The sequence below is a fragment of the Cervus canadensis genome, chromosome 28, assembly GCF_019320065.1.
Source record: "Cervus canadensis isolate Bull #8, Minnesota chromosome 28, ASM1932006v1, whole genome shotgun sequence".
Lineage (NCBI taxonomy): Eukaryota > Metazoa > Chordata > Mammalia > Artiodactyla > Cervidae > Cervus > Cervus canadensis.
The window spans coordinates 22719906-22746699 of NC_057413.1; the positions used below are offsets into that span (position 1 = coordinate 22719906).

Sequence of the window (26794 nt, forward strand, 5' to 3'; positions counted from 1 at the left end):
TTTTGCTTTTCATAACAAAAAGTTGTAATTTTAAAAAAGCATTTTAGGAACCCTCAGGATAGAAGTCGTACCCCAAAATATTCCTCCAGGGACAGGCAGAGTATAAAGTTTTTGAACAGATTTGGCAATCTCTTAAAAAAAAAAAAGGTTAGGAATTTTCCAGATTGCCAAAGGAAAAACTCATAAGAAATGCTCTGAATCTGTGAGCACTGTGAATTTGCTTTTCCTGACCACATTTCGTCCATTTGTCAGGCATGGCTTAGTTGATCTTTTCTAAATATAGATAAAAGTAAATTATGTGATCTTCAGTTAGATCTATCTCCCCACCTCCCCATAAGACTTTCTCAGTGATATACGAATTGAATAGAACTCTATTTAAAGAATGCTTTGTTACTTCTGGTTAAATATCATGTATTAAATCCAAGCAATTAGCAACTTTTTCCAAGATGCATCGTTTTCATCTGCTCACACCTCTTACCTATGAACAGTTTTTGGCCACAAAATGGGGGCCTATCTATGCATCTTAGGATCTGGTATCTACATTTAACCATTCTATCCTGAAACATTTCTGTAGAACGTCTGGAGATTCTGCTGAAGGAACAGCGAGTTACAAACATAAAAGAAGAAAGGGAAACATGCAATGTTGGTTTAATTTAGAGGAAATGAGCCTTCGCATGGCCTCCCCCAAAGTGAACCACATAATCTGTTTTCTAGAAAGCAGTTAGGACCTCACACACTCAAAAAAAAAAAATGAAATTCATGGACAAACTATAGCTCTTCTTAACCCATCTGAAAAGTGAAAGCACATTCACTTCTGTAAAATACGTTCCCAAACGTATTTTACAGTGAGATTAGTACTTTGAGCCTAAGTTAGGAACCGTAGGACAGTGAGTGAGGGGATCCAGAGGTTTTCAACCTCGTTTTTCTCTCCTTCCACCTTAGACACAAATCAGAGGGAACATTCCCTTCCCTGAAACCCATTGAGCACAATATCATTCATCGGGGAGGCTGTAAGTTCTAGCAGAAGTGTTGGTTCCACTCACGCCTAAAAGGATTAGTTTGATTTCAACTCCCTTCTGAGTAAATTTGGTTCGATTTCAAAGACCCCAGTACCCGGCACGAACCCAACTCATCCCTGAGGGAGGCAGGCCCTAGCTGATGATGACCTGAACTTTGTTGAAAACAAAGATACTTGCATAGATGTTGTTTAGTTGCTCTGTTGTGTCCGACTCTTTTCGACCCCATGGACTGCAGCACGCCAGACTTCCCTGTCCATCACTAACTCCCGGAGCTTGCTCAAACTCACGTCCATCGACTTGGTGATGTCATCCAACCATCTTATCCTCTGTAGTCCCCTTCTCCGGCCTCCAGTGAGGCCGCATCAGGGTCTTTTCCAGTGAGTCAGTTCTTCGCATCAGGTGGCCACAGTATTGGAGCTTCAGCTTCAGCATCAGCCCTTCCAATGAATATTCAGGGTTGATTTCCTTTAGGATTGCCTGGTTTGATCTCCTTGCTGTTTAAGGGACTCTCAAGAGTCTTCCAAACCAGCACTCTCATCGCAGTGCTCCTATATGTCGGAGGCTGCTGGAGAGGGTTTGACCTCCCTCTCCAAGCTTTCCTTTGGAGTAGGAAATGGCAACCCACTCCAGTAATCTTGCCTGGGAAATCCCATGGACACCAAAGCCTGGTGGGCTACAATCTATGGGGTCGCAAAGAGTCGAACACGATTGAGTGACTGGGCACACAGGCACACCCCTAAGCTTTCATTCATCTGAGGATTTTTGCTCAACTCACTGCACTCACTTGTCTACACAAGTCTTGTCTTTATGTCTACCACGTATCTTCTTATAATGAAGAACTGGATTCCGCCCTTGTAGTCGTGGCCGAGAGGTTAAGGCGATGGACTAGAAATCCATTGGGGTCTCCCCGCGCAGGTTCGAATCCTGCCGACTACGGCGAAAATTTTAACCTATGTACTGCTGCAGGGAAAAACAAAGCTACTGCTGATTACACTCTCAGGAAGTTTGATTTAGTAGAGCCCTAGTAATGCACCCCCGCCCCCCCACCCCGCCCAAGGAGCTTCCGTCGTGGCTCAGATGGTAAAAGCATCCGCTTGCAATGTGGAAGACCTGGGTTCAATCCCTGGGTGGGGAAGATCCTCTGGAAAAGGAAATGCAACCCACTCCAATACTCTTGCCTGGAAAACTCCATAGATGGAGGAGCCTGGTGGGCCACAGTCCATGGGGTCGCAAAGAGTCGGACACGAAGTCGAAGCGACTTCACTTTAGTAATTCCCCAACCCGATCCTTATACAAGGTTCAAGGGTGTCTTCAGTTTTCCCTTCCCAAAGGGACACTCGGGTGAAATAAATGTTAAACCATTTACACATTTTATTAAAATACTTGCCACAGAGTAAAACTGGCTTTTTGAAATTATATGAGTTTATTCGTGTAACCACTACCATAATCAGGATACAGGAAAGTCCCATCAATAAACCTCCCCATGTAATCACTTTATAGTCATCTCCTAATTCTATACATAACAGTTGACAACCAGATATGTTTTCTGCTCCCTTGTTTGACTCTTTGAGAATGTTGTGGAAACTGAATCATACAGAATATAACCTTTTAAGATTAGCTTCTTTCACATGAGATAGAACATGCCTTAAGATTTATGCAAGTTGTTGCATGTATTAAAATTTTGCACCTTTTTGAATAGAATTTCATTGAGTGGATGTGCCACAGTTTATTTCTTCTTCCATCCATTGAACCTGGTTGTTCAAGGTTTTTTCAGATTTTCATTTTTATTGGATAGATATTTTGTTGGCTGTCCCCCCTCCCCCCCCCCATTTTCAAAATGCATTACTTTATTTTCCTCATAAGGCAACTATACCTTTTAAACCTTGAGTATATGACAGACTCAAGATTTCTTCAGAAATCCCTAGGGTTTCCACGAACTTTCCTGGAGCTGATGGCCTTAGTAGTTATATTGCTTTGAAATAATAGCATGTATCTAATCATGTTTTGTTTTTGAAGACTTGCTTTGTGGCCTGGTAAAATGTCAAGATAAAGATAATTTCATGTGTGTTTGGAAAAAGTTTGAATCAGGAAGTTGATATGTGCACTGTTCTCTATATATGTATATTATATGACTTGCACTACTTTATTTTATGGGTTTTTTTTTTTTTTTTTTGATGTGTGTTTTAACTTTTCAAAGAGGTATATTGTATAAAAACATACCACCAAAAATCCCGCCATGGTTGTGATTTTTATCTTTCTCTTGGTACTTCCATCAATTCCTGGAATTTTCCTCCATTTCTTAAATTTCCAGAAGCAAGACATTCTGGATAAAGCCATGATCTATGTAAGACTTATGACTTGGAGACTCCAGGTGCTACCACCAATTGAACAATTCCAACAAGAAAAACCTAGAAAAAAATCTATTTAATTTATACAAACTTCAGAATAGCCATTGAGACTTAAGAGAAATGTTGCTACTTAGAGATATTTCTGTTTCCTTCCTCAAGAGAAGTGAGGAAAATGCAATTTAAATATAATTTATCTCATGGGAAACTCTGGGTAAAGATTAAGGATAAGCTGCAGGGTAGATTCTGATCATCTTTGTGCTTCAGAATGAGTCTGGCTCCATCCACTGGTTCTGACCAGAAGTCTAACTTCTGGCCTTCCAAAACCCAGGAGGAACCCAAACCCCATAACCACTCTGAGAGAAGAGAGAAACTCAGAACTGGTTTGACTAGAATCTCAGCCTCAGGCGTGGGTGCAACTTTGCCTCTTAAATTACAGCATTGGGGCTAATGAACCATGGAGCATGAATTTAAAGAAGATATTGAGAGAAGTGGGCCCCCTTTGCAATTTTTTCCATCACAGGTAGCAGGAAAGCTCGATTCTGCTGCCTCCAGACCCGCGGGCGAGCACACCACCCTGCAAGGACCTATGTGAGCAAGAGATGAAGGGCAATGCTTGGTGACCTTCTCGCAGCCATCGGAGGCCTGTCACTGAACTATTAGAATAGTCTTGAGCGCGGACCTGTGTTTTTCCCGGGTAGTCACAGCACCGCCTCATTTAAGCGAGCAGGTCTCTTTCCATTGCATTAAACGTCATGCATTTGTAAAAGAATGCTTTACAAACATCCACGGGGACAGTGGGTGGCGGGAAGCTTCCAGCATCCCCGAAGTTCCACCCTAACAAATTCCAAGGCTCCTCTCGGCTAAAGTTCTGTTGAAATCTCGACAGAAATTTTCTGCTGGGCTGCCTCGGTGAACATAGCCGAACAGAGGTAAGAGACTAGGAGAGTTGAAAGGGGCTCTAGAGATTGCGTGCAGGACGCCGAGGGATCCACCGACCCCACCCCAGAAACCTAGTCTTTAAGGAAGCACACTGGGTTTAAGAAAAAGGTGTCCAAAAAAAAAAAAAAAAAAAGAAAAAGAAAAAGGTGTCCGCAGAATAGTAGTAAGAAAAATCTTTAGTACAATTTGGCAGCCTTCACTGGACATCTTTCTCTTGATGAAGTAGAGTATGATGAGTCTTTGATCTTGAAATATTGAGCCTCTGATTTGTTCCTCACCAATCCCTACACTTGACAAAATTCAGACTTTTGCTTCAAGCATACGTTTTCCGTTTTCTCGAAAACATAACTTCTCTTGCAAGGTTTCTTCCGTGAATATGCCAGAAATCAACACATTAAAGCTTGCTTTCCTAGAGCCAATGGACCTGATAACTAAATAATCTATGTGGAGAAACGTATTAATTTATGGCCGAAACTGAGCAGAGGTACAGATAAACTAGAAAATCTCAAAGGTTCAGTTTTCGTGTCTATATGAAGACTAAAAATACCTCGACGAGTTTTAAAGTATTACATCATACAATGAACATAACACGTTCAATCCAGTGCTGGTGATACAAGAAATGTTCAAAATATTCATTCTGTGTTGTTGGTTTTTTTGTTTTTGTTTTTTTTAAAGAAGAAAGCAAGGACTAGAACCAACAAGTTTCTGAGTTAATGGCGGGGACGGGAGTGGACACTCTTTGGGGTCTTGTATTTGCCAAAAAAAAAAAAGAGAGAGAGAGAGAGAGAGAGAAATAAATAAAATTAAATCTCTCAGGATTTTTTTTCAAGTGTCGTGAGTGGACGTAGACTAAGTATTCTGATAGTTTAAACTAAATGGTTTCAGTAGAGTTACTGTGACACATCACCGACAGTTATGGCAGACTGTATGTCATGCCTGGTTCCATGGTGTAATGGTTAGCACTCTGGACTCTGAATCCAGCGATCCGAGTTCAAGTCTCGGTGGAACCTGTCAATGTTTTGTCTCTTATTTTTCCCCTGGAAAATATTGTCCACCTAAATGACGAAATCAATTTTGCCGATTTTATTTCTTGTAAGTCCAAACACATCGGCATTTGGATGAGGAGGCAGAAGTGGAATCCCATTCTGGTTTAATGGAATTCATTTTTTAAGGAAGAAAAGGAGTAACAGAAGTAAGTTAAGTACAAGTGCAAGACGACAAAAACTTTGCACTCTGCTGCGACTAGGAAAAAAAAACTCTAATAAAAAGTAATAACGATTCTTTTAATAAAGTTTACTTTCAGTGCACATTAAAAGAATATTTGAAATTGTTCAATACTTCAAAAGTGAGAAATAAATTAATCTAACAGTACTGAAGAATTTATAAACAGCAAATTTCTTTTCTGCCCATGACCTCTACCTGCACAATTTCTGACTCCCTCCACTCTTCACAGGGCCACTGAACCTAGTGTGTGTGTATATATATATAGACATCTCAGAGAGAGAGAGGGAAACTAAAGGTGGAAAATCCTAAAGTAGGTGACTTTAAGTAAACAAGCACACAATACTCATTATTACATTTTTAAAATATCTACAGATTTAACCTATTTCAGCTTAAAATGGGTGGGGAATCCATAATGACATTTTCATTGCCGTATTCACCTGCGCTTTGGGCTACACACATAATACCAAACATCTCCTTTTATCATCAGATGAAATGAGTGACTGCAGCTATTTCCTTACTAATTACATTCTTGGTGTAAGTTTTCCTTGTTTTTCCCCTACTTGTTCTTTTACTGTTTTGCAGTGGACTCGGGATTTTTTTTTTAAATATAGTATTTGTCTTGGATGAAGTTTGAGTAATTTTTTTTTTTTTTCTTGGATTAGACATTTGCAGGCATTTCACATGAACTAGAGGCTGGGAAGATTCCACCCCCACCCCTACATAGCCTTATGATACCAGGTTGTGTGGGAGATTTTAAAGTAATTTTTTTTTTCTTACAACCAACACATATGAAGATTCTGCTCCCATATACTGATCTTATATAGTATCTGCTGCTTCTCAACATTAGCCCTTTGGGTAAAGCGCTTATTCAAACATTCATGTCTAGGTTCTCCTTCATAATGAGTTCTGTGAAGTTCCTGCTTCGACATTTAAATACACTCCTTTGTTCAAAACCAGAGTGCTAATTTTCTCACAGTGTACCACTAACTTTAAGACACTATGCATCTATATTAATTTGGTTGGTTTTTTTTTTTTCTTTTGCAAATACTGTACAGAGAAAACACTACTCATGGTCTCATTACATTCCTTTGACCTTCACAGAATGTGGAATCTACTCTTCATACTCTATTATCCGTATAAACAGATAATTTTTACTTTGCTCAAAATTTTAGTTTGCTTTATTCTTTCTTATATTTATAGGTACATATTGCCAGATGAAAATGCAAAAGATGTCTATTCTGCAACTGAAAACCTCTGTCTTAATTGCATACATTGTTGCCATCACACAGTATATATACCAAATGGAAATATAAATATTATGGGGCTCGCGCTTATAGTGCATCTTGCTTTACATGAACCCCAGCATTCCTTGAGTTGACCATAGTGATGGGTCAACAGTAGTTAATGAGTATATCATGATGCTTTCAACAGCAAGACGGACTGCAGTATGGCTGCCAGGTCGTCTGAGTGGATAACTATGTAGAATGCCCACTAAAACCGTAGTCGGCAGGATTCGAACCTGCGCGGGGAGCCCCCAATGGATTTCAAGTCCATCGCCTTAACCACTCGGCCACGACTACCGACTTACTCTTTTTCTTGCGGGCCAAAGTGAAAACTAGTTGGTGGCAAGTTCTGCAACAGTTGGTCTGACAACAAAAAGTTTCTTAGCCTTGTCCAGGTCTCTCCCTCGTGTATGAAAGAGAGCAAATCAAGTAGCAGCTGGTGATGTAATTCAATAAAAAGCTCCTAGACAAAGGACTGGATCTTCCTGGATGCTGGAGCTTGTCCATAACTGCTGATAATCGCAGACACGCACGATCACTCCTTATTTTCGGGAATCCGCAGAAGGCGAGCTTTGTGTTTAGAGAGAGTTCCAAACAACCTCCAGTCGCAAATACCAATGGGAAAAGGAACTCGAATAAAGGGAAAATGTGAGAATTGGAGGTGCGGGGTGGGGGTGGTCATCTGTGTTTACTTTCAGGTTTAAAATCTAAATCAGGAATCTCTTCCATGGCATCAAACTGACTTGTGCTTCCAAAAGAACGATTAAAATCAGACTACGGCGACAATTCAGAGTGAGGGGTGGAGGGTAGGGGAACTGAGCAATTTCTGTCCTAACTAGAAAAGACAAGGTTCCGGATCCTTCCATTGAAGGTCACTTGTGTCATCCTAGTGAAGGCTGCGAGACAATTCCCAAGCTACCTAAGCCTTCAGCCTCCGGAACCTGGGGAGAAGGGAGGCACTCGAAACAGGTTTCCCAAGGACCCGAATTCTGCAGGAGGACATTTTTGGTCCCTCTCAATGCAGAACAACGCAAAAATACATGGAAACACGTAAATGTTAGGAAAAAATTCAGCTAAATTAATAAACTTGATTCTTGAGTCAGAGACTATCTGGTTTATGAGAATGTGATAATGAAGGGGAGACTTGGCTCTGATTCCTTTTCATGGAAATGTTGTTCAGTCGCTCAGTCACATCCAACTCTTTGCCACACCATGGACTGCAGCACACCCGGCTTCCCTGTCCTTTACCATCTCCTGGAGCTTGCTCAAACTCATGTCCATTGAGTCAGTGATGCCATCCAACCAGCTCATGCTCTGTCATCCCCTTCTCCTCCTGCCTTCAATCTTTCCCAGCATCAGGGTCTTTTCTAATGAATCTGCTCTTCGCATCAGGTGGCCACAGTACTGGAGCTTCAGCTTCAGTATCAGTCCTTCTAATGAATATTCAAGATTGATTTCTTTTAGGATTGACTGGTTTGATCTTGCAGTCCAAGGGAATCTCTCCAAAACCAAGGACTTTATCTCTGTGTTCTAGGAATGGAAGTGTTTTGCTGGGGCATAAACTAGTAGAGAGAATTTCAACTATGAAAAGAACATGACCACCATGATCGAGGCGGAATATACCTCACTGGGAGTTAAAAGAAACCATTTCTTTAGGATAATAAGAATTATACCCCCCTCACCATATTCTTGCAAATGTTATTTGGTCTTGCTACCAAGGCACTTGCTATATACATCCATTTAGGCTCATAAAGGGTTTATAACTTTTAACACAGTAAATTTATTTTGAAGTTTATTGTCCTTGAATGGTCTAATCAAAGTATTGTCCCCAACCAGCAGAGTGCGCACCACTTGGGAACTTGTGAGAAATGCAAATTCTTGGGCTTGGATTCAGATCTACAGAATTAAAAACTTGCTAGGAGTGGGGCAGGCAGGCATGAGGAGATGCAGTAATCTGTTTTAATAAAAAGCCCTCTAGGTGGTTCTGATGCCCATCGAAGTGTGAGAAGTACTCTCTTAAGGAAATACTCTTAACAAAGAGAAACATGTACTGCATAAAAAAAATTATTTTTATTTCTCATTGTAATAGCAAAAAAAAGGCATTAAAAAGATAAATGTTTAAATAGTTTTGTTTTAGCTGTGTAATTGATCATTACAATGCCAGTAAAACAAAATTTGGGAAGACTTTGTAATTATTCTGGGAAAATGTTTATAATGTAATGTTAATTGACAAGAGCAGGATGAAATGAACATGACTTCAACTATGCACAATTTTTACATATGAAATACTGAGAATAGAGAAAGAATACTTCAAAATATTGCTAGTGCTGGTTTCTGGACTAATTTCTGCAGGATTACAAGTTAATTTTGTTGTTTTTGCCTTTTACAATGTAAAGTAATCATCCAGTTTTGTAAGCGAATGGTGTAACAATGTATTTTACTAATTTATTGGTTACTTAGTGATGAGTGTATGTATCTCATGGATCCCCATTAGAAGCTGACAGCAGGAAGCTGGTCTCTCAGAATGTCTTCTACTTAGGCTCCTTCTATCAGACTATCAGAATAAGGGGTCCTTCCAGACTGAGGAGGAAGTGTTACTGGCCAGTTTGCCACAGTAGCGAGATATTCGACTAAATGATGTCAAAGAGTAAGAAATTTTACATAATACGAATACACTTTGTGGTAGAAAATTTCTTTGAAAACAGCTTTGTTCTGTACTGTTACTCATGTAAACATACAGCTCAGTTGCCAAGTAGGCAGCACAACTGCCAAGTAGTCGTGGCCGAGTGGTTAAGGCGATGGACTAGAAATCCATTGGGGTCTCCCCGCGCAGGTTCGAATCCTGCCGACTACGGTACCTTTCCCCAGGGAGAGGTTAATCCTATTGAGGCATAGCTAGTTGGGGAAGAATGCCCCTGTCTTAAAGTGAGAAGGCTTGTTCTCCAACCTGGCTCTTTATGGCTGTTGTGGAAAGGCATGAAGCATTCGGATGGTGCCCCAAACAGCATGGGAGTCTTACTACTATTATGAGCTTTAAGAAATTCTACCATACCCCAAATGGTGTTTTCTTTTCTCCCTAGGAAAGTCAGGGCTTTGGTGATGCCTTCCCTTTTTCTGTGATGAAAACCCTGCTTACAAGGCAGACAGACTTTCTTAAGAAAAAAAACTTGAAACAAGCATTTCCTTGCTCAAAGAACCTCACCCTTATCAGGGATTGTCTACGTCCTTGTTCATGTACAAAAGGAAACTCCATGAAATCTTGGAGGAAGTGCAAGTGAAAGTTAAAGTTATGGTTGCCAAGTGGGGAATCCAAAATGGGTATTAATAAGCAAACCACTACACAACTAAAGAAATTAAGTAAAACCATTTCCTTTGTGATCCAACTAGATAGGGACGATGATGTTACATCTGGTGGACTTGTCCTAGGAGGGCCCAAAAGCAGTGATGGGTGTGACTGTAGATGGATCTGCCAGTTGCACTTTTTTCTTACTCTTAACTTACTGGGTCCCCAGATATTCTCTGGTGGGCAGTGATCATCCAGGTGGTGGGTCATACCTGGTGCAGTGGAAATAAAAAATGATTCATGAAGGAAAATATGGCAATAAATCATCAAGTCTTGGTAATTTCTAATCCACTCCAGGCCTTGGTCATAGGGGAATCAGTGGCAGCTAAGCAGAACATTGTTGATCCCTGCATTATTGATGACAAATAAGCGAAAGTACAGGGTCATCGATCAAAGTCAAGCTGAGTACTTAGGGTGAGACTGATTCTGGGACTTTATTCCTGGAATCAAAGGCTGCACTTGTACCATGGGGGTGCGTTTTACCTCTGTGTAATCAGGAGAAAAGCACCAGACCCAAGTTATATAAAATTTGCGGAGGAAAACTGGTTGTGACTTGAGGAAGAAGGAGCACACAGCTGATGAAGAGACCCAAGCACGATGTATTTGCTTGATCCCCTTTACATATGTAGTGGCAGGTCAGGAAGTCCTAGGCTCAAGTGTTAAGGTCCCTCCTGGTCCCATACCTGAAACCAGATAAACGGAGCTTGAAGTTATCTTTGTTTCAATTTGGTGAGGACCATCTCCTTCAAACTCCATGTGGTCTCAATTCTGTACTTTTTCCTTCCTTTCCTGAACTTCCACTCAACTGCTCCTCCTTTCCTTCTCTCTCATTTGTTGTTGCTGCTGTTGTTTACTTGTTAAGCCATATTCAATTCTTTTGTGATCCCCCTGGACTGTTGCCCGCCAGGCTCCTTTGTCTATGGGTTTTCCCAGGCCCACTGGAGTGGGCTGCCATTTCCTTCTCCATCTCTCTCCTTATGTCTTCCCTTTTGTCCACCAACACTCTCATCTCCTTTCTCATTGTCTTCCACTCTTTTTTCCTCTTCTCTCTGCTCCTCTTCCCCTTCTGCTGTTACCCAGCATCTCTCAACTGAACACTTTCTCCTCTGTGTTCCTTCCTCTAGGACAAGGTGGGATCATATAAATCTATCTCTGCCTCTTCCCAACAGGTGGAGAGTCCCCATCATTCGAGGTCTTTCTCTAATGTTTTTCTGCCACAGTTTATCTTGATTTCATCCCATTCAAATACTGGAATGACCAGCAGTTGAAGAAATGAGTGTGGCCATGGGTTATAAGTAAAGCTTCTTGGATTCAACATATATTTTTTGAGCCTCTCTAAGAGAGAGTCAAGCAAGCAGTGAGGGAGTAGACAGCTGAAGTGGAAGACAAGTTAAGACTAGGTAGTGCTTGCCATTATTCTGTAGACTTCTGAAGACAGCTGGAGCAGAAAAAACAAGATATTCCTGTCCCAGGAAGCCCAGAGGGTGAGAATGGTCATGAGATCATCTCTGGTGGCTTTTTTTTTTCCCTCTAGTGTCTTTTGTCTAGCGGAAACTATTTCAGTTTTCTTGAGGAAAAGAAAAGCACACATAGCAGAGGATGGTTTCGATCCATCGACCTCTGGGTTATGGGCCCAGCACGCTTCCGCTGCGCCACTCTGCTTACACTAGGGGGAGGTGCTAGGGAATATTTTTCAACCTTGATTCTTTTGCATTTCCCCAACACTTCCAAGTTTAATATTGTCATTTTCTCTGTCTTCTTTTCACCATTCTTTTTCTTCATCTGTCTCCTCTATGCTTTTTGCTTTCTTTCTGGCCCTTATAGTCCGTGTCATTCTCAAAATATTAATGCCACACGATCTCTAGTTTGCAGTCCTCGCTCACAAATATTCAACCCTTTCTTTTGTCAAGAGGATGACAGTCATTCCTTTTGGATCAGGAATTATGATAGCTAGGTAGGGAATAATGATGGCTAGAATATCGGCTTTCCAAAACAAGAACTCAGCAAAGCCTTTTAAAACCTTTCAAGAGTCAGTTTCTCCCTCACCCAAAGCCCTTTCTTCTGGATTTCCTCTTGGTCCTGCCTTTCTCCTTTTTTCTCCTTTCCCTCCTTCCAAGCATGTACCTAGATTTATCAGGCAAAAGTGGACAATATCTCATGCTCAGCTTAAGTTAGTCCCCCCTCCTGGGTGCTACACAATTTTCTCTTGCTCTGCTGCTCTTGATTATTGGAGACCCAGAAATAAGGCTTCATTTTGCCAAAGCCCCCTTCTTGCGAGGTTCAGAGCCAACTGCGACTCCTTCCCTCCACACCCCAACCTGGAGTCATCTAGCTCTTCTATTTTCAGAGGTCTAATCATATGGCAAGCTTGTTTGAATGTGGTCTCATTGCTCAGAAACTGAGAGACTTAGGAATTAAGATAGTCCCCCAGGGATTCAATAGGTCCTGAACTGAAAACAAAAGCTCCCACCAAGGGTAGGAACAAGGCCCTTTTCTACGATGAGGATTTTGCTGCCAACTATGGGACAAGCTTTCCCTGAGGCAGGCATATTTTGTGGCAGCAAGAAGTCAAACCTCAGAAGGTGCTGACTGGTTTCCTCCTTGAACTGTCCTTCATCCTTTATATATTCTCTTCTGAATTTTGTGGAGAAGGAAATGGCAACCCACTCCGGTACTCTTGCCTGGAAAATCCTACGAATGGAGAAACCTGGTTGGCTACGGTCGATGGGGTCGCAAAGAGTCAGACACGACTGAGAGACTTCACTTCACTTCTGAATTTTGCAGATTGCTTGCCTTGTCTCCAGTAGATTCTCGGAGTTTCTGCTCTTTTCCTTATTCTTTGCCACAGAAGCTGCAGACCTAGTGTTGGCAACCCAAGACAGTGAGGAGGCAGGGGTCATCACTTCTGTCTCTGTATCCACTGCCAGTCTTCTCCTGCCAGCATTAGTGGAATAGTCTTCTCCTCTTGGAAGAGGTTCGCTTGACCTATGCACCTGTGCTTCAGTCACTTTCTCAGAAATGGAAAGCTTTGAGCCCAGACCTGAAAGCTTCAGATGCAGGAAAGCTGTAACACCATTATGGCTAGGGACTTTGCCATTGTTAGAGCCAGTTTTGCCCTGTCAAAATCTCTGCCCAAGTTCCTAACCACGTGCTGATTTGCCATCCGTCTATCCCCATTAGTGAAATGTCTCTTCATGTCTTCTATCCATGTTCTAATTGGATTGTTGAAGTTTTTAAGAAATTTGTTGTTTCCAGAATTGTTGTGCATTTACAAGATACTGTCTTTTGTCAGGTATGTGGTGTGCAAACATTTCCTCCCAATTTGCAGCTTGCTTTTTCAACCCCTTAATAGTGTCTTTAAAAAAAAATTTTTTTTTTAAATTTATTTGTTTTTGGCTGTGCTGGGTCTTCATTTCTGCTCAGGCTTTCTTTAGTTGCAGTGAGCCACGGGCTACTACTCTTTAATTGCGGTCTGCAGGCTTCTTATTGTGGTGGATTCTCTTGTTGCAGAGCATGGATTCTAGAATGTTGGACCTCAGTAGTTGTGGCATATGGGCTCAGTACTTGAGGCTCCTGGGCTCTGGAGCACAGGCTCAATAGTGGTGTGGGCCTAGCTGCTCTGTGGCCTGTGGAATCTTTCTGGATCACGGGTTGAACCCATGTCTTCTGCATTGATAGGCAGATTCTTTACCACTGAGACACCAGGGACGCCCAATGGTGTATTTTTGTGGAGTAAAAGTTTTAAATTTTGATAAGGTCCAATTTTTTCTTTTTAACAATTGGGCTTTAGTGTCAAGTCTAAAGGACAAAGATTCTGAAGATCTCCTACGTTATTCTCTGAAAGTTTTATAGTTTTACATTTTAGTTTGTGATTTATTCTAATTTTATATATGGAATGAGGTCTAGATCAACATCAAAAAAAGGTTTTTGTTTTTGCTTATGAATGTCCAATTGCTTCTGCACCATTTATTGAAAAGGCTATCTCTCTTTCTTCCAGTGAATTTTTTTCTTTTTTTGTACTGTTGTCAAAAAATCAATTGGGTATATTTTGTAGAGGTCAGAATATATTTTTAATGGAAGGAAATAACTAAGACAATCACTAAACATTAGTTTGCTAGAATTTGCTTAAAATAAAGAGTGGATTGCATACTCCATATAAAAAATAATAATATATACTCTGGAAGGTTATACAAAAATTTATTTCACTGTGGAGAGAAAGTGAACAGCTAGAACATGGATAGAAGATAGACTTTATTCATTGCATATAACCTCAGTATCATTTGAACTTCATATCATGATTATTATGTTTAATTATTATAAATATTAAAATTCTTAATAGGCAAGGAAAATAAACTTTGTATGAGTTGATCACTGCCTTTTGGTAGAGATAGTTTTCCAGTCAAGAATTTTGCTTTCTTTAGATAGCATTTACTTCTGGCTCTTTACCCCATAAACATGCTGGAGTTGTGTGGAGCAAGCATGGAGTTATTGATCGATTTCCCTCAGACAGATAAAAATATGTGTGTTAGGGATATACAGGTTATAGTTACATATGAGAAAAGAGATCCCTGAAAAGGTAAAAATTTCATGGAGAAGCAAGTAGGATTTTGAAAGCAGGAAACACCAAGGTATCTCTGAAGTTAGGACTCTTCTCAGGGGAAAAGAAAATATATTAGGATTCAGGTCAAACCTATTGGAAAATGCAATAATTATGACTTGGTTTTTTCTGGCAAGGGTGAGTTAATTGCAGGATTGTAAGCTGGAAAGGGTAGTAACTGCCTGCATCTTGGCTAGAGTTCCTGTTTGTGTTTGGACTTGCAACTCCAGAATTTGTCAAAAAGCACAGTATTAAGAAGGAATTATTTCATAAGTAACAACCACGTAGTCGGCAGGATTCGAACCTGCGCGGGGAGACCCCAATGGATTTCTAGTCCATCGCCTTAACCACTCGGCCACGACTACACAATAAGACAACATCCTAGGAGAATAAATAGCCGTGTTGAAGCTTAGCTTTCATAAAATTAAATCACATACCAGAAATATTGAGTCACATATCAGAAAGTGTATTTGCAGTCAATGTGACCATTCTTTGATGTCATTTGAGTGATTATCATGCTGTTACCAGGGAAAACATTATCCTCAGAACTGGAAAGAGACCTCATTTGATGGGTTATTGGAGTGAGATCAGTGTCTGCTCTGTCAGCCTCTGGTGGAGATTCATGAAATACACCACAAAGTGGAACAAACTTTAACATTCACTTCAGAATTACATGTAATAACAATGATTAAAAGAAACAAACACACTAGAACTTAAGTCCACACACAGTGATGATAGTGATTTTCAATAAAACTTTCTTCCCTGGTATAGTAGTAAGTGAGACTCCGTCATTGGGAAGACAGATGTTGGGTTCATTTCAGACAAATCTATTAAGACAGAAGGAATTTGTTTGGAACCCACATATCTTTTCATAGTCATTTTATGTGTTCCCAAAACAACAAAATAGAGTTAACAAATTGTTCTAATTCAATGGTCGTGCAGTTATTAAGACAGAGACTCAAATTATTTTTTGCCTCAAAATCCCATGGTAAAATAAAACTTGTTCACCCTGTCACAGAGAGATTGGCCCTGACTCAAAGCTAACAACTGTCGAAACCATGTCAGGGATTCATAAATACTGTTAGAGAACATAGACACAAGACTAAGAACCCTCTTCATTGAAGAGTCTCCTTTATGTTACAAAACCTATTTTCAACTAATAAGCATTTTTAACTAACAAAGGTTACTAAACTGTAATTAAGCAAAAAGTTGCTGAATAAATATCACCTTTGAAATATGGCTGCGTGAGTCATTAACCTCAATTTTGTATATTAGGAAGCCAAAGTTCATCCATGCCTGAAGCTATAATCCCAGTCAAACCAGTTCTTAGAGCATCCCTTTTTCAGAGGGATAAAGGGTGTGGGTTTCTCAGTATACATTTGGGACACTAGAATGAAACATACGTAGGTCCAACAGAATGGAATGGAACCTTGTTCAACCAAAGGTTGAACCTCCATTTCAGGTCCCTTTCAATCCTTACTCTAAGATCTCCACTGAGAAGAAGCCCTTGATTTGTGATAGTCTCCCTTTCTTGTTGAAAAAGGAAGCATGCAAAAGGGAAACAGATGCTAGACAACTTTGTTCTCTTAATTCTTAATGAATATTCTGAATTCCATTTTTCCAATTTCCATTTACTGCTGTTGCCACTTTTCATTTCAAAGTCATAGATGTCTCATAGTAGCATTTAATTTAGGATGTTCTGTTGCTTCTGAAAGACTAAGAGATGTAGCAAAAGAAATATCAAAAATTTATAAAATATTTAAGGAAAATAATGGATTAATTGACCAACTACTTTTTTGAGACGTTTAAATGATGCCAAGAAAACAAAAGAGACAAAAGGATGTGCTAAAGGGATGTACTATTTAAAGGACACACAGCAGTTAGATTCATAAATGGGGTTAGTTTCCACTACATTAGCTTATGTAATTGAAAGTGATGACTTAACCAGTTCATTTCTTCAAAAACACGTATGCTAGCAGGCAGAATGATGAATACAGAAGTAGTTTCATATGAGACATATAAACAAAGATATATGGAAGCACTAATATTACCATTGCATTTTCTTAAACAATAATATTATGGCAAAGACACTATAAGGGGCACTGAAGAAGGGGAATGAAGGATGGAACTTGAGGGCTTTTCAAAGGAGGAGACACAGACAGGCAATCTTTAAGGATGCACGGGATTTCAGGAGGTGAAGAACCTGGGAGTGACAACACTGGATAAGCTAATAATCAATTTTACATTTGAGGAACTCTATCTTGACTTTAAGGCTGCACCTTGACTTTGAGGACAGCAAGTCAGCCAATCAGAGATGAATGATTCCCACAACTGAAACAAACGTAAAAAGACATGGTGAAGGAGGCTCATGGACTTTCTGGCCTCTGCCTTCCTAGAAATAGAAACTTTGGAGGCTTGACAATGCTCCTGATGCTGAAACAGGAGCTATTTGTGATGCTGGGTAAGAGCTATCCCCCTACTGTCCTGAAAGAGGAGCTGGGAGCAGGACTCACTGGGCTTTCACAGACACTCCTGAGTAAGTTAGCAAAGAGTGCCCTGAAATAGAAAGTTTACTTATAGCAGCACTAGCTCCGAAAGCTCCAAGAAGTGCATGCCAAGAAGACTTCTATGTTGGACCATAACCTATTGTTTTCAGTGTAGACCCTCCCTTGGTTTCAATCTTCTATTAACTCAGTTGTATGTTCTCTTCACACTCTAAATCTGTGATGTCCAATACTTTAGCCACTTGTGACATGTGACTATTGAGCACTTGGTCCTACTTGAGCTCTAAGTGAAAGATACACAGCAGACTTTGAAGATTTTGTATGAAAAAAAACAAAGTAAACTATCACACTGTCAACTTTTCAAATTTCTTACATATTGAAATGATATTTTGAATATGTTGGGTTAAAATAAAATATATTATTAAAATGAATTATGCCTGTCTCTTTTTACTTTTTAATATGGCTACTAGAAAATTTTAAATTAAATCAGTGGCTCAGATTTATTTCAACTGGAAATGTACTTCCTAATTTACATTCTCTGTTGCAATTGCTGTAATTCTTGTTTTTCTTACACTGTTCACCAGTTTTATTTTTGGTTTTATTTTCCTTATTTATAAGAAATTTCAGTGATTTAAAACTAAAGAGAAAGGGATTCCCCTGGTGGTCCAGTGGTTAAGACTCCTTGCTCCCAATGCAGGAGGCTTGGGTTCCACCCCTGGTTGGGGAACTAAAATCCCATATGCTGCAGGGTATAGCCAAAAAAGAAAAAAAAAAAAAAGAAAGAAAATGTAATGAGAAAAGTTCTAGAATCCTAACAGAAGCATTCAGAAACCAGATTACAGGCTGATATTCCACAAAGCAAGATTCTGTGTAATAGTCAGTCCTGGCTCAGGATCTCTATTCCAGCCCCCAGAACTGGAGCTTCATTTTCCATGGGAGTCCTCCAGAAAGCAGTATCTGGAAAGAGAAGAACTTCTGCTTATACTATCAACATTCTCTCTAAGGTATCTTTTTGAACAAATTTTTATTTTTAAATTCTGTACATTGATGTCATGTGGGTTACTTTCCACAACTCTAAAGTTAGGAATTGTTTCCACAGAAGGGCTTTAATATTTCATGACTTTGACATTCCAGAATTCTATTTAGTTTTTGAGAGTCAAAGCAACCTGTATGCTGAAGGTAAGAGACGGAGTGATGAGAAATGATGCATTTTGCAAAGAAATATCAAGTTCATCCTCTGGAAATCCAGGTCTTAAAAGCCAAAACCAAGTTATTTTCATCAAGCAGACCCTGCTCAGCAAAGAGGACTTACCACAACTCAACATCACTGACCCTCCTGAGGTTGCAACCTGATGTTTTTTGACTACTTCATTCCTCTGAACACATGCATGAAAGAGGAAAGTATCTGGCGTTTAATCAATGAATATGGAACGCATTGGATTTAAGAAAAATTAATAGATGCATTCTTGAGATGCACTAAAGTATGACAACTGTGCAGATCTCCACAAGAGAAGTGAGGATCAGTCCCATTAAATTGCCAAGTGAGATAATCTAATTTTCTTAGGAATTCCTAGGAAGGCACTCAAGCGTGGTTGACGTTGCTTTAACACTTCAGTACATTAACTCACACATGTTAATGACCCAATGGGATTTTGCATCTGAACTCTGTGCCCAGAATGTATCAAAACCTCATCTCACTTTTAGCTCCTCTCTCTTTACCAGCGTCCTGGACCCCAGGACAAGTTAGTCTGGCATAATGTTGTCGACTTTTTTGGTTTGGCTACCAAAAGAACGGCTTAAATAATTTCTTCAGTTATGTAGTGGCTTGCCTATTAAAATCCAGTTTGGATTCATGACCATAGATGTGAGTTCTGGCTTTCACTTATATGTGATCCAAGATTTCGTGGAGTTTCCTTTTGTACATGAACAAGGGCATACATGACTGGAGAAGAGTCCTGATAAAGGGGAAAGGTTTCTGCCAAGTTTTTTCTTTAGGAAAGGCCGCCTTCTAAGCAGGATTTTGACTGGAGAAAAGAGGAAGGTACCATCAAAGCCTGGGCTCTTCTAGTGGGGAAAGAAAGCGCCATTAGGGCTGTGGTCGAATTATTTAAAATTAATAATAAATTAGACTGCTATTTGGGGGTATAATCCCTGTGTTTCCAGTGGCAGGGAGCCTTTCACCGGCAACATAAAGAGCCAGGTTGGAGAACAATCCAGCTTCTCTCTTTAAGGTAACAGCATTCTTCCCCAACTGGCTATGTCTCAATAGAGAAGGGTGTCGTAGTCGGCAGGATTCGAACCTGCGCGGGGAGACCCCAATGGATTTCTAGTCCATCGCCTTAACCACTCGGCCACGACTACTTAAGACAGTAGTAGGCCCGTTGGCCTAAGTAGCTGTAGAGAACTTCAATTCTCTTCAGAATATCACATCTTCCATCAGAAAGTGTATTTGTATTAAGCAGTTTCTTGCCCTTTGGCATCATTTAGACACACAGGCTATTGTGTCAAATTGGCAGGTAACACTTCCTCCTCAAACTGCAAGGATCTCTTATTCTGATGGTCTGAAGGGAGGAGACTAATGTTTTGTTGTTTGCTTTTTTATCGCTTCCTTTGCTGTGCAGAAGCTTTTTAATTTGATATAGTTCCACTTGTTTATTTTTGCTTTTGTTGCTTTTACTTTTGGTGCCAAATCCAAAAAAATCATTACCAAGATCTATGTCAAGGAGCTTAAAACGACTTACAGACTTGAAAGTAAGATCTAAAAGCATAAAACCATTGGAATGGGAGGAAATATTTGCAAATCATATATCTGATAAGGGTTTAACATCCAAAATATAGAAAGAACTCATACAAGTGAAAGGCGAGAAAACCATCTGATTTTAAAATGGATAGAAGATCCAAATAAATCTGTCTTCCAAAGACATACATACGGCCAACAGGTACATGAAAAGATGCTCAACATCATTAATCATCAGATGAATGCAAATCAAAACTACAATGAGATAGCATCTCACATCTGTTATAATGCCTATTATCCAGAAAACAAGAAATAATAAATGTTGGCAAGGATGGGGACCTCTGTGCACTGTTGGTGGGAAGATAAGTTGGTGCAGCCACTATGGAAAATGTATGGAGATTGCTCAAAAAATTAAAAATAGAACTATCATATGATCCAGCAATTTCACTTCTGGACATTTATCTGAAGAAAACAAAAAACCTTAATTTGAAAAGTATATATGTACTCCCATGTTCATTGCAGCACTGTTTACAACAGCCAAAGTATGAAAATCTCTGTCCATCAATGGATGAAGGGATAAAGAGGTTATAGTATACATACAACGGAATATTATTCAGCCATAAAAAAGAATAAAATCTTGCCATCTATTGCAACATGGATGGACCTTGAGGGAATGATGCTAAGTGAAATAAGCCAGTTAGGAAAGACAAATACCTTTTATATGTGGAATCTAAAAAAAGAAAAAATAAAAAGTTTATAAATACAGAGAACAGATGAGAGGTTACCAAAGGTAAAGGTGGGCTAGGGCAAGTGGGAGAAATGGAGGAAAGGGATCAAAAAGGTAAATAATTTTTTTAAAAAAAAATTAGGGATGTATCCATTACCATCAAACCTTTCTACAGAGGACAGGTACTAGGGAACCTCCCAAGGACCCTGGCTCTCTCTTCACCAATCTGTTTCCTAGGGGGTTTTGTAAGGGAGCCCTCGAGGAAGATAATAGAGGGAAGATGAGTGGGTATCACATGTGACAAATCCATTGCAAGTTCCCTATGTGTTTTAAAACAATCTAAGACATCGACATCTTTCTCTACCTCATACCAAAGAAATCTTGGATTCTTCATTTACTGTAGTTCTACTGACTTCAGGTTACAGTCAACTTACCATGCACACTGTTATAATTCCCAACTGTTCTAGCTAACACACTAACTTCAGAATCTTCATTAGGGGTACCCATATTGATAAATTTGATTCAGTTCTACATTGTGTTTCTTTTTTCCTGATCTATCACTCCCCCACACACTACTCTGGTTTTCTTTTGATATGAATTAGCATTATATTACATTCTTTCAGTATGTAAAATAGAAATGTATAGTGATTCCCTGAGTCCTATAGGCAGTGCAAGGTGGTGGGGGTAGGTCTTGAAAAAAATCAATATCCTCAAGCAAGGTAACTACTTCAGGTGAGATTTTTACCTGGTTTTTAAGCAAGGATAGGCTGCTGCTGCTGCTAAGTCGCTTCAGTAGTGTCTGACTCTGTGCAACCCCATAGACAGCAGCCCACCAGGCTCCTCCGTCCCTGAGATTCTCTAGACAAGAACACTGGAGTGGGTTGCCATTTCCTTCTCCAATGCATGAAAGTGAAAAGTGAAAATGAAGTTGCTCAGTCGTGTCTTAACTCTTCAAGACCCCATGGACTGTAGCCTACCAGGCTCCTCCATCCATGGGATTTTCCAGGCAGGAGTACTGGAGTGGGTTGCCATTTCCTTCTCAAGGATAGGCTAGTGTTTTGGAATAGAGGGTAGGCTGCTTCTGCTGGCAAGAATATTTTTAGGAAAGAAGCATCACTGACCATGGTACTTTGAACAAAATACACCAAAATGTCCCCTTTCCATTCTCAGGTACCCTTCTTTCTGAAGAATAAGGAGGAGGAGAAGGGGGCGGGGGGAGGAGAGAAAAGAAAAAGAGGGAAAAGAGAGCCCTAGTGTTTGTGGAGTGTCTTCCTTAAGAGCACTGGTATTTGTGGAGTGTCTTCCTTAAGCAAAGTACTTACCATGGTAAAACATAGCAAAGAAGCCTTACCTTCTTTTACATAAAGTAAAGAGACCGAGGTACAGAGTAGTTTTACATCTTGAAAATTACGCAGTTAGACATTCACAGAGTGAAGAATTCAGCCCCAGAGCGTCTCCGTTCCCCATCCCACCATGCTGGCTCCACTGCGCCAACAGAAGTAGAAGGTGGCTCCCTGAGGACTCCACTGCCTAGAGCGGGTGTTGACATTGTTAGGTTGTTTCTCCATTTTTTGAAATCAAGTATTGGAATTGAATTAGTAAATGTTTTTATTATGGAGTCCTATATTTAAAAAATAGTATTGTGGACATCCTTAGTATAGAAATCAGTGCCAACTGAGGTCCTTTGTACCTATTAAATTTTCATGGCTTTATAAGTAAATGAACTCAGGGAAGGTGAGGAAATGTATACCTACAACGAAGGGTTTTGAGGCCCCAGGGATATACATCGACCAGGAAGCAGTCTCTGATAATGGCGTTCATGCAGGACTTTGCATAAACTGTATCTTTGGTAGACATGAAAATATGGCCTTTCCCTAAACTTCTAAGGAGTTAAGATTTCAAATTACAATCAGGCAGTTGGTGTCTTCATAAAAGCAGTGTATCTGTTAGGCTGAAGTAACAGCAAACATAAGAACACAACAAAGAAACAAAAGGTATGGGTAGGTAGCTTTCCCCCCTTTATTTTAGCAATTTGCTTTTCCAGATTGCTCACTAACATCTATTGGTAATTGAAAGTTCAGCTAAGAACAAAAAATAGATAGCTAAAATGAGAATAAGAATTTCAGCTATTAACATAGAGTGAAAAATCTCCTTAATATGCTTCATATGTTGAAATACTATGAATCAATTAAAGCGTGGGTGGATTTTCACTTTCAAGGGCTTCAATAATTAAGAATGTGAGAAAACAGTAATTTGTGTGTATTTTATGTAATGTTAATAATTAGTAAAAATTCAATTAGTTAATATAAAATTAATATAACAAGAGCATTCTTTAGCTAATAGCAGTAGAAAGAACATCAAACACATTCCCAACAAGCATTTATAACATTTTCATTAGAATATGATGAGGAATAACGTGGATGTGATTGCATCTTAATTCTTTACTTCTAGACTATTTTAAAAACAAACTAAAAAACTAGTTTTACTTTTGGCTTTGAGTATTTAAAGTTGTACTTTAAAATTCTTCCTATTTGGTATCAAGACAATTTAAAACAGAATGTATACTTGGCCATTTTAAACTTTCACAAGGTAGAAAAACTCCAAAATGATGTAATAAAGTCTATAAACAAAAGGCAAAACGTGAATTGCAGATTCCCTGCCAACTCTCCCTAAAAGGAAAACTGGAAAGATAAGTAAAGTCAGAAAGTAAAAGAACCTAGGTTCCACCGAGATTTGAACTCGGATCGCTGGATTCAGAGTCCAGAGTGCTAACCATTACACCATGGAACCCCACGGCTGGAAAACCCGTAGCACTCCTTCCTGATACCATATAGCTTCAGTTCTGCAATAACACGTCCTCTGAAAAGCCGAAATTTGCATCCTCATCCTTGTTTTCTCTATCTGCCTCCATGGCACACACCCCTTTTCTTAGGCGCACCAGAGCTCCTAGTGCAAAAGTAGAGCAAATCGGTTTCTCGGGATAGAAGTGGTAGGTCCGTGCTTTCTCGCGCTCCTCCCTGCCTTTTCTGTAGCTCACGGGGCGGCTCTCCGCGCGACCACAGTCAGCCGGGCTGCCCAGATGCAGTGACCCGCGCTCCGATACGGTGTTTGCAGAGCCGCGCTCCCTGCTGGCGTTGTCGGAGGAACGGCTGGGCTAGCTGCATCCCCAGTGTTTGTCCCGAATTCTCGACTTCGAACGTAAGGGACGTTCTTGGAAGTTGAATTTCGTGAGACATAAATTGTGAATGACTTCATTTGACGTGGTGTGCCAACCAGTCCTGGCGCTGTGGCAGAGGCGGACCGGGGGGCGGAGAGAGTGGGATGCCAAGAGATGACTTCTGTTTCTCTGAACGCTTCCACCTCGTGGAGACCAAGGGTAAAGCACTTTGAATGTTTTCAAAACAGGGTTTTGTAACTTGGTTCTCACTGAGAAAGCTGTTGTTCAGTCGCTCAGTGTCCGACTGTTAGCGACCCCATGGACTGCAGCACACCAGGCTTCCCCGTCCTTCATTAAACCCCTGTCCCGAAGTTTGCTCAAACTCATGTCCATTGAGTCAGTGATGCCATTCAGCCACCTCATCCTCTGTCGCCCCCTTCTCCTCTTGCCCTCAATCTTTCCCAGCCTCAGGGTCTTTTCCGATGAGTTGGCTCTTTGCATCATGTGGCCAAAGTATTGGGGTTTCAGCTTCAGCATCAGTCCTTCCAATGAATCGTTAGGGTTGATTTCCTCCAGGATTTACTGGTTTGATCTCCCTGAGGTCCAAGGGACTCTCAAAGAGTCTTCTCCAGCACCACAGTTCCAAAGCTGTGACCTACCTCTTTCATGGGCAGTGAAGTTTTCCTGATGTCAAGCAGGAGACTTGACAGGCCTGTTTATTGCCTTAGGGGAAGGCAACAGCAGGAAATGGAAGAATCCGGACTGTCAACCCAAAGGGTTGAGGAGAAAAGCAAACGTCTTTACTAAAAGTAAATAATTGTAGCTATGCGGGTTTGAACCTTCCCAACAAAAGCCCGGGAGAAGTATCGGCATTCAGCCAAGACCGTTCGAGTTACATAAAGATGCCTGAAATACAGAAGAAATACTTCCAGGTTGAAGAGGCCGCACTGTAACTGCCCCCTCTGCATTATGTAACATCTCCTGGCAGTAGCAGTTGTCTCTCCTCCATAACTCCAGATGCCTGCTGCCAGAAGGTGATTCCACCCACTGGGTTCTGATTTCCCATTAGAGACACCCAGATTTAAGTTCTCATGAGGTCTCTGTTTCCTGGTTATCCCTTCCCACCACCAACTATAATGCATTTCTGAAAAGATATTTATTAACTTCATAAATGATTTAGTTTAGTCAGGTAGAGATTTCTAGAGTGGAAATCACTTTATCATAGAACTTGGTGAGCATGACTCCTTTGTCTTCTAGATATTGCTGTGGTGATGAGGTTAAATGCCATTCTTAAATAATGTAGACACTTGGGTAGATTCTTAGTCTTTTTCGTTCATTGTGTTGAGCAATAAGTGGAACTTTTAGGTCTGGTGAATTTTGGGGGGCATTTATAAGTAATTGTCACCCTTTATTTTCTTTGTTGTCTTGTCCTGGAACACTTTCAATCAGACATAGCTGGACTTCCTAGAATGAGCTTTTAATTTATCTACCATTTTCCTATTTTCCATCTTTCTTTTCTCTTCCTCTTTATGAGAAAATTTTCCAACTTTATCTTCCAACTCTTCCATCAAACTTTTTCCTATCACCACAGTTTTTAAAATTTCAAGACTTCTTGTTCTCTTGACGCTCTTTCAAAAATAACAGCATCCTATTATTGTCCCATAGGTGCAAAATGTTCTCTTATTTCTCTGAGAAAATTAATAATAGTTTTTTTTCCCCTTCTGTTATTTACTAGTTTCTAGTTCCATCAGGCTCTTTCTTCTATTTATTTGCTTTGGTACATATCATTCCTCAGAATTCTGGTGGCCCCTTAGCAGTCCAATCCTATTTAAGAGGTAGCCTGCAAAACCTAATTGGTATTATGAACCTGATACACCAGCAGATGGACCCATTTTAGAGTGATTGTATATGACAGACCATTGTAATCAGGATGCCTGATATGTCCTCTGTGATTTGGTTTTTCCATGACTGTTTTCTCAGAGATTAGTTTCCTTTAATCTTGTTTTTTTTCCCCCAATTCCTATTAGCTTTTCCAAGGATCTGAAATATCCTTTACAAATGTTAATAACTTTATAATTGGTAGCTTTCCACCTTGCAGACAGTAAGGTTTCAGCTTTATTCACTCTGCTAACTCAGTTACTATTTATTGAACTCTTTTCTGCCTCCCCAAATGTTGCTGGTAATTGTAATGTTCACCTCAATCCATGTTCCATCCTCCATAGTTGTCTATGGGAGTTGTCTATGGGAATAAGTTATCCAGCCAGCATCTATATCTGCATCTCAATTTGCATAATAATTTGCATAACAATCTGCATAACAGTTTGCATCTCAGGGTGGCTGAGTGATTAGTCATAACGAACAGATTATGAATGCAAAAGTAACATGTACCCCTAGGCTTTAAAGAGGTGTGGACTTTCTCCAGCCTTACGAGATAGCAGATCCTTAAGATAGAAGAAGCCTGGGTCCCTGAATCACCACAAGGGCAAAATGGGCTCCCCTTTCTTTGCTGACTTAAAAGTCCACAGTAGACTCTTACACGAGTAAAAACTAAATCTCAACTGCATCAAGATACTGAAATTTGGGGAGGTAAACAATGTTTCTTACCATCTGTCATTTGCTTTCATGCTCTTTTCATCACTGTGGGATTACTTCTTTTTAAATTATTTTTATTGTTAACTTATTAGCATCATAAGAAAACAAACATAAAGCCCTGGGTTTCACCACTGTAGCAAACATAATTCCTTTAAAAATGACCACTTGACCTAAATGTTTGATTACAGAGTAATATGAAAGCCTTGTATCTAGATATTATATTTCTCTTGTTCCAGCAATAAAATCACTATTTCTGCTTCTTCATTTTTAAAACTTGAGTAATGATGTCTGCTTCACATTAGAAAAACAAAAAAACAACCCACA

The 26794-nt window shown here is 40.0% G+C and overlaps 8 non-coding genes across 8 annotated transcripts; 3 read left to right on the top strand and 5 right to left on the bottom strand.

The window, feature by feature from the left end:
- The first annotated feature begins 1873 nt into the window (after nt 1-1873).
- TRNAS-AGA lies at nt 1874-1955 on the top strand. The gene has a single exon. It is a non-coding gene; the product is annotated as a tRNA-Ser (tRNA).
- Nucleotides 1956-5244: 3289 nt separating this feature from the next.
- TRNAQ-CUG lies at nt 5245-5316 on the top strand. The gene has a single exon. It is a non-coding gene; the product is annotated as a tRNA-Gln (tRNA).
- Nucleotides 5317-7028: 1712 nt separating this feature from the next.
- TRNAS-UGA lies at nt 7029-7110 on the bottom strand. Its single transcript has one exon. It is a non-coding gene; the product is annotated as a tRNA-Ser (tRNA).
- Nucleotides 7111-9585: 2475 nt separating this feature from the next.
- TRNAS-AGA lies at nt 9586-9667 on the top strand. The gene has a single exon. It is a non-coding gene; the product is annotated as a tRNA-Ser (tRNA).
- A 2079-nt stretch (nt 9668-11746) lies between these two features.
- Nucleotides 11747-11818, bottom strand: TRNAM-CAU. The gene has a single exon. It is a non-coding gene; the product is annotated as a tRNA-Met (tRNA).
- A 3218-nt stretch (nt 11819-15036) lies between these two features.
- Nucleotides 15037-15118, bottom strand: TRNAS-AGA. Its single transcript has one exon. It is a non-coding gene; the product is annotated as a tRNA-Ser (tRNA).
- A 4418-nt stretch (nt 15119-19536) lies between these two features.
- Nucleotides 19537-19618, bottom strand: TRNAS-AGA. Its single transcript has one exon. It is a non-coding gene; the product is annotated as a tRNA-Ser (tRNA).
- Nucleotides 19619-23439: 3821 nt separating this feature from the next.
- Nucleotides 23440-23511, bottom strand: TRNAQ-CUG. The gene has a single exon. It is a non-coding gene; the product is annotated as a tRNA-Gln (tRNA).
- Between the last annotated feature and the right edge of the window lie 3283 nt (nt 23512-26794).